This window comes from Ranitomeya variabilis, chromosome 4 (genome assembly GCF_051348905.1).
Source record: "Ranitomeya variabilis isolate aRanVar5 chromosome 4, aRanVar5.hap1, whole genome shotgun sequence".
NCBI lineage: Eukaryota > Metazoa > Chordata > Amphibia > Anura > Dendrobatidae > Ranitomeya > Ranitomeya variabilis.
The window spans coordinates 361959949-361968646 of NC_135235.1; the positions used below are offsets into that span (position 1 = coordinate 361959949).

The 8698-nt window shown below is 43.6% G+C and overlaps 1 long non-coding RNA gene across 1 annotated transcript; it reads right to left on the reverse strand.

Annotated features, from left to right (window-relative positions):
- Positions 1–7592: 7592 nt before the first annotated feature.
- LOC143768929 (uncharacterized) lies at positions 7593–7983 on the reverse strand. The gene is made up of 3 exons (XR_013214126.1): positions 7963–7983; positions 7796–7839; positions 7593–7646 (listed from the first exon to the last, which is right to left on the reverse strand). It is a non-coding gene; the product is annotated as an uncharacterized LOC143768929 (long non-coding RNA).
- Between the last annotated feature and the right edge of the window lie 715 nt (positions 7984–8698).

Here is an 8698-nt window from a genome sequence, read left to right on the forward strand (position 1 = left end):
GTCCGCGTCCCGGCAACATGGCCGCCATTAACCAATCACAAGCCATGACGTCACGGGAGGCTGGACTTGCGCGCTTTTAAAAAGCGCGCGTGTCCAGCCTCCAGTGACGTCACGGCTTGTGATTGGTTAATGGCGGCCATGTTGCCGGGACGCGGACCAATCACAGCAAGCCGTGACGTAATTTCGTCACGGCTTGCTGTGATTGGTCCGCGTCCCGGCAACATGGCGCCGTGACCAATCATAAGCCGGGACGTCACTGGAGGCTGGACACGCGCGCTTTTTAAATGCGCGCAAGTCCAGCCTCCCGTGACGTCACGGCTTGTGATTGGTTAATGGCGGCCATGTTGCCGGGACGCGGACCAATCACAGCAAGCCGTGACGTAATTTCGTCACGGCTTGCTGTGATTGGTCCGCGTCCCGGCAACATGGCCGACCTGACCAATCACAAGCCGGGACTTCACGTAACCAAGTAAAAGCGCGAATTTTAAACAAACAACGCTGCCGGTTCCCTCGCTGAAGTCCCGGCTGCGTCGGAGAGGTGAGTATAGCGATATTTTTTATTTTAATTCTTTCTTTTACACATTTTTACACACATTTTTACATTAATGTTGTTTCGATACCGATACCCGATACCACAAAAATATCGGATCTCGGTATCGGAATTCCGATACAGCAAGTATCGGCCGATACCCGATACTTGCAGTATCGGAATGCTCAACACTACCAATCATGGATTTCTAATTATTTTGCCCCACCTTTCCCTGCTGACACCTAGCTTTCCTGTAAAAAGGTCTTACTTTTGGACTCGTCCTACTGACTGCTCCAATTTCTCCATTTGCAGCTGCTGTATGTCTACCATAGGCCATTTTTACACCTCCCTAAATGGGCTGACTCCCCCCACGGGGCCGTAGTCACCACTTGGCGAAAGCACCTGTGCGAGTGCCGTTTGGCTGTACAGGTGAGTGTGCCCACTTTTAGGCGACGGCACTGGCACAGGGTCCCTCATAGTACAATGAAGTGTCTCTGGCGGTGGTGGTGCACACCCAACGTCAGACACACTGTCGTAACATGAGGGTCCCTGGGCCAGTACCGCCGCCAACGAGAGAGTGTCCCCCCCAGCTCAAACAGTGCTCTACCAATTGCAAAATTACCTCTCACTGCTCCACCACTGTTTAGTCTGTGCTGTTAAATGCTTCAATGGCACTGCCAATACCAATTTGTTGACATGATTGATGCTAGTAAAAATATTCAGGGGCCCTGTCCTACATTTACACCAGTTAATACTTTGCGCCAACTACCACTGTCTGCAAGTAAGCAGGGGAGCCCACCCCTGTACCTAGGTATCCCACCTGTTTATTTGTGAAAAAATTTTTTTGCCAGACATAAACCTCACTTTATTATTTTGGCCTACTAACTGTGTCAGACACTCCTTACAGTTGTCCTCCACTGAACAAAGCTAGGCCGCCTGCGTACTCCTGTAACCTATTTTTAACTGCATTTTGCCTATTACTTTTTTGGCCCTACTAACTGTGTCTGCCCCTCGTTGCAATCATCCTCCGCTGAACACACCAATGTTGCCTGTGTACCCCTGTAACCTATTTTAAACTGCATAGAGCCAACTTTTTTATTTTAGCCCTAGTAAGTCTGTCTGCGGACCCTCCTTGCAATCGTCCTCCGCTGACCAAACCAATGCTGCCTGTGTACCCCTGTAACCTATTTTAAACTGCATAGAGCCTACTTTTTTATTTTAGGCCTAGTAAGTCTGTCTGCGGTCTCTCCTTGCAATCATCCTCCGCTGACCAAACCAATGCTGCCTGTGTACCCCTGAAACCTATTTTAAACTGCATAGAGCCTACTTTTTTATTTTAGGCCTAGTAAGTCTGTCTGCGGTCCCTCCTTGCAATCATCCTCCGCTGACCAAACCAATGCTGCCTGTGTACCCCTGTAACCTATTTAAAACTGCATAGAGACTACTTTTTTATTTTAGGCCTAGTTAGTCTGCGCCACTCCTTCCAATTGTCCTCCGCTGACCACACCAATGCTGCCTTTGTACCCCTGTAACCTTTTTTAAACTGCATTGAGCCAACTTTTTTGGTTAAGGCCTACTACCTGTGTCTATCTGCGCCACTCAATACAGCTGTCCTCCTCTGAAAAAAGCTGAGCTTCAATTGTCAGGTTTTCAGCCTATAGGAATTTGAAAACTGCATTGGGGCTACTAGTTTGGTTGGGCCTACTAACGGTGTCTGCCGCTCCTTGGTGTTCTCCTGGATTTTTATCCTGAGCTTCTATCTTCAGGCTTTCGGCCTGTATTTAGAATATTAAACTGCATTTAGGCTACTAGTTTGGTTGGGCCCTACTAATTGTGTCTGCCGCTCCCTGGTGTTGTCCTCAAAGGAAAAAAGCTGAGCTTCAATCTTCAGGCTTTTGGCCTATATCAGATATTAAACTACATTTGGCCTACTAGTTTGGTTGGGCCCTACTAACGGTGTCTGCCGCTCCTTGGTGTTCTCCTCCACTGAATAAAGCTGAGCTTCAATCTTCAGGCTTTTGGCCTATACTTACAAATTTTAAACTGCATTTGGCCTACTAGTTTGGTTGGGCCCTACTAACGGTGTCTGCCGCTCCTTGGTGTTCTCCTCCACTGAACAAAGCTGAGCTTCAATCTTCAGGCTTTCGGCCTATATTTACAAATTTTAAACTGCATTTGGCCTACTAGTTTGGTTGGGCCCTACTAACGGTGTCTGCCGCTCTTTGGTGTTCTCCTCCACTGAACAAAGCAGTGCCGCCTGTTTACTCCTGTTACCAATTTTGAACTTTATTTGGCCCACTTTATTATTTGGGCCTACTAACTGTGTCTGCCTCTCATTATAGTTGTCCTCCACTGAACAAAGCAATGCCGCCTGGTTAGTCCTGTTACCAATTTTGAACTGCATTTAGCCCACTTTATTATTTGGGCCTATATCTGTGTTTCCTCCTCATCCTGCCCATTGCCCAGCCAGTGCTACATGAGTCTGCTGGTACAGTGACCCAGACCACTACATTCCCCTTGCACTCTACACAGCCAGAATCTGACTCTGCTAAAAGTCAGGTTCCCCTTCCCGCATACTATATATACCACCTTACACGGGGACAAAGATGAAGGCGCAGATGAAAGTGCAGGTTCCTTCATCAGGTGGGGAGGGCATACTCATTGACGACGTCACTGTCACAGGGCCCCTCAGAGTACGCAAAAGTGTCTCTGCCGGTGGGAGGCGCCTCTGCCATCAAACACAACGCTATAATTTGAGGGGCCCTGTGCCTGTTGAAGTTGAAATACTGACCTCTCCCTGCTCCACCGCCGTGATGTAGTCCGCGTATCCTGGGCCCTTGAGCCAGCCCTACCCCCCCACAACTTTAGCCAAATGACCCCCAATTTTCAATGCCTAACTATTATTATAAGGTAAATTAAGATTCACAAGCTTAAGTGACACAAATTGATGTTTTTGACATTAAAATGGGCACTGTAGGTGTTTTCCTGTCCTCCACTCACTATCGACTTTGCTTCCCCATTGACTTACATTGGGTTTCGTGTTTTGGTCGATCCCCGACTTTGCACGATAATCGGCCGATTTCACTCGACTCGACTTTTGACAAAGTCGGGTTTCGCGAAACCCGACTCGATCCTAAAAAAGTAAAAGTCACTCAGCCCTAGACAAGACTATGAAGGGAAGAAAATGGTCCTAATAGACAAGTATCCAAAAAGAATTATATTATAATGATATACCCAGATTAATTATTAGAAAAAAAAATGGAAACAGCACAAATGCTCACCAATGGGTGCCAGGCCTCCTGGGCAAGACGGTCCACTCATCCACCCAAATAATATGCCAGGTAAAAAATGAAGGCAGCACTCCAATATTTAAAAGTGAAGGAAACTTGTGAAGTTTATTTCAGCCCCACATCTCTATACGACGTTTCGGCTCGTAATGAGCCTTTCTCAAGCAGTGGGTGGTAACAAGTCATGTGCTTATATACAGACCACAATCATTTTACATCTCTCAGTAGCCATATCTGTGTTTACAGTGATTATTATATAATTATCTCATATTTCTATAAGTGCTCCATGTGTATCCCTTTAATATCTAAAGTGCATTGTGCAAAGGTGCTATTACAAATTTCTTTTGCTCCACATTCCCATTATCATCATCTTATATACCTTCTCACTTCATATTCCTTATTCCCTTGTCTACAGAATTATTCTTATTTATAATATTGATGATTCATAGCGCTTACCCCACCGGACATATGGAGACACATGGAGGACTGTATTACCGCTGACAACGGCGTTCCCTATACCTCACTGCGCATGTCTAAGAGTCACATATCCACATGTTCGCACGCCAGCCAGTGAGAATCTAGGATTTCCTGCCTATTACTTGCGCCTGCGCATAGACACTCCGTCAGATCCATATCGCCATTTTGGTTGTGGCTACCTCACTGCGCATGTCAAAGAATCAAATATCCACATATTCGCACGCCAGGCAGTGAGAATGTAAGATTACTTGCCTATTACTTGTGCCTGTGCACAAATACTCTGCCAGGTCCATATCGCATTTTAATTATGGCAACCAAGTACTTAATAACTATATCGATGTATCTTTTTATTTATAACATCTATATATTACTGCTTTATAGTGTTTTTTTCCAACTTAACACCTATTGGGCTATTGCCTAACTAGATACCTATTGGGCTATTTTTAGTACACTTCCAGCTAGCCGGACGGCACCTTATTCAGGTTGTCTCCCGCTGCTGATGGACCACTACCTTGACCCATAACCTTTTCAGATCACATGGTCTCCGCAGTAGGACCCATATAAGTGTATAGATATTGATATTATGCCCGGTATCAGAAGGTTATTTAAAAAAATTAATTTCATATTTATATGCTTATAACTTACTATAGATACTAATAAAGATACTCAATAAGAAAAAGTACTTGCTATTATCATATTTATTTGGGTTATTATAACAGAGTCTCTACTGGCTAGCAAACCAACACTGGATACATTTTTAGAAATTTTTTTTTTTATACTTTTTATATGTCAAATTATAATGGCAGTTCAGTCCTCCTCTGTGAATTCCAATCCGTAACACGGCAGAGCAAGTGCCAATTCGCTGGGGGTGGAGACATATCTAAAAAATACACACATTATTAAAAATTACATTTAAAAAAAGGAGCAATAGAACAATCCATATCCTACATGTTCCATATCATTACTTGGAGTAAATACACACCATATTCTAATGAACGCATCCCCTCAAGACCTGACCATATTTGGATGAATTTTAAATTCTACATTTAGGCCTTTCGGTTTTAAGGTGTCCAACTCATAGATCCAACGAAGTTCTAGTTTTTTTTAGAAGGCATGTTCTGTCTTCCCCTCTCCTTTGAGTAGGAACTCTATCTATAATTCTGAATTTTAGATCTTTTTCTGTGTGTTTGAAATCTGAAAAGTGTTTCCAGACTGGTAAATCTTGTCTTTTCTTCCTTATTGAGAGACAGTGATTATTCATACGAGTTTTAAGTTCACATGTCGTTTCGCCAATATACCACAGTTTACAGGGGCATTCCAAAAGGTATATAACACAATCAGAATTGCAAGTAAAATATTCCTGTATTACGTATTGTTTGTTTGTAACTGGATGATTGAAGCTAGGACCCTTTATCATGTGTTTGCAGTTTATACATGATAGACATGGAAAGCAGCCATTTTGTTTGGTGCCTGTTATTGTGGTTTGTCCTATACTTTTTAAGGGACCTATGTCTGATTTAACTACCTGATCTCTAAGATTTTTGCTTCTCCGATATGAGAAGAGTGGAGGTTCCCCAAATTCTTTGATATTTGGTAGGCACTTTCCCAACATACCCCAATGTTTCCTGATTATTTCTGCTATAGGCCCACTCTCTTCCGTGTATGTCATTACACAAGGTATTCTTTTGAGCATTTATTTCTCTATATTTTTATTAAGTAGTTCCCTTCTACTTTTTTAAAAAATACTCTCTTTCATCCTGTTAAGTAATACCTTCAGGTATCCTCTCTCCAAGAATTTTTTTGCCAGGTTATCCACAACTCCCACAGTCATCCATATAATATAATGGGCCCCATATAGTCCTTAATACAGTGTAATACGCCCCCATAATCCTCCATATAGAATAATGCACTCTCCATAGTCACTATATAGTATTATGCACTCACCATGATCCTCTACAGAATATAATGCTCTCCCCATATTCCACCATAGAATATAATGCACCCCCCATGGTCCTCCATAGAACATAATGCACTTCCCATGGTCCTCCATGGAATATAATGCTCTCCCCATGGCCCTCCATAGAATATAATAATTACAATTTGCAAAGGCAACTAGACCCTAACTAAAGGTTAAGGTAAAACAAAACTTTTAATTCAACTATTAAAGAATAAATTTAAAATTTGCTAAACCAGTGGGTGTCCAATATTGGTATATTATTATGTGAATTTTCAAATCCTCAAGATTTTACTCCAATATTCTATCTATTATGATTTCCCTAGAGTTGATGCGGCCGCTACCACTACTCTCCTTGGGAGTTTATTCGCACTCCACTGTCTAGTTCCTAAAAGCAATTCATAGGCCTCCCCTACATGTTTAGTTGCCTTTGACAAATTGTAATTGTTGTTTTTACCCTACGCTGGTTTTCTGAACAGCAATTGTTGTGTATTTGTCCATAGAATAAAATGCACTCCCCATGGTCCTCCATAAAATGTAATGCACTCCCCATGGTCCTCCATAGAATATAATGCAGTCCGCATGGTCCTCCATATGATATAATGCACTTCCCATTGCACTCCATATAGTATAATGCACTCCCTATGGTCCTCCATACAATATAATGCACTCCCCAAGGTCCTCCATAAAATATAATAATATAGAATATAACGCACTCCTCTTGGTCTTCCATGGAATATAATGCCTTCACCATGGTCCTCCATAGAATATAACGCACTCCCCACCAGTTCTCTGATGGGCCGGTCCGACCCTGGACTCCGCGATTTCCTCACGAGGTCTTCAATCCAAGGGCAGGAGGGCTATCTTCCCTCTGCATCGTCCTGCTGTGATCGATCGAGTTTGATCGCAGCATTTAGGGGGTTAAAGTGCCACAAAATCATCAGGATGTAGCCATACGTCCCAGGTCAATAAATACCAGGTCGCAGGGACGTATAGATACGTCTCAGGTGGGAAAGGGGTTAAGCACAGCAGAATTTTTGTGCAAAAACAGCAGCAGAAAATACGGAGCATTTACACTCTCTGTGGTCTGAAGATGTTGTTGAATACTGTGGTTTGGGTGCATTTTTTCTCTATAAGCTTCTTCTGAAAAAAATGCATGAAAAAAAACCCTGTTGCATTTTTAAACGTAGAATCAAAACTGTACTATTAAAAAGCTTTATAAACTCAGATTCATATCTGCCCAAACATCACATCAAATAAGGGGGAAAACGCAAAAAAGAAAAGTAGCAAACATGCAGTAATCAGAAAGATTGTTATGGCATCGTCTGGTGCGGACACCTGCAGACATGAGGCACGGGTCAGGAGGCATGAAGTTCTGAGCAGTTGGCACGGGCTCATCCTGCAAGACATAAGAGGAAGACAGGAAATCTATCTACCGGATCTTCTGTTACATTAGGGGAATGGTCTTTATAATGAACCATTCCGCTATATAACATCAGATACAATGTACTGATATATAGGTGTCCTTTATGTACAGCGGTCACTCACCAGATGGTCGTGGATTCTTTCACAGTCCAGATCTTTTCATCCACCTAAGAAAAAGAGAGACATAAAGTCATTGTTAGAAAACATTAAAAAAGACAAGATGGATGATGATTGCCTCAATATGAGAACAGCATCTGATGAGTGTTATCCTCAGAGGAGGAGATACTTACCGGGCCCAGCTTGGTGACCCGTACGTAAATCCGACCACGGGGTGAAGGACTGTGTGCTCCGGCCACTGCAGATGGTGGTTCTCCAGAACTGGCCTGAATTGTGTAAAGGGTGGCTCTGCTCTCCTTTCCTCCAGATCCTCCCAGCCGATGGTGGTAAAGAATGGATGCTCTCGGATGTTCCCGCTCACACCCAGGCGTGTCTGAGGGTCTTTGCGCAGCAGCTTCTTGATGAGATGTTTCACGTCAGCATCAAGCCAAGATGGAAATTTGGGCTTCTCGTTGATGATGGCTTTGAAAGCCATTTGCTTGACGGGGCCGTTGTAAAATGGGGTTCGTCCTGCTGCCATCCTGGACACCACCATCCCCAGGCTCCACCAGTCCACTGCTGCGCCGTAGCATTTTCTACGATGCACCTCAGGGGCCATGTAATGGAAAGTGCCCGTCACTCCAGAGATGTTTTTGGAGGAGGAGACGCCATCTTGGGCAAGCCCAAGGTCGATGATACGGATGTGGCCATCTGCATCCAACATGATGTTATCCGGCTTTATGTCTCTGCAATGAAACAAGAAAACAAAATAAGAAATCTGTCCAGTGATACAATAGATGGAAAATGGGTCACTACAAGATCAGGTAGAATAGGCGGCAGGACACCAAGGAAGCCGAGGGCCATATCTATAGCATGTAAAGGGGACAGAGAGAAGGAGGAAAGTTCTGCTTACCGGTGACTCTCATTGTC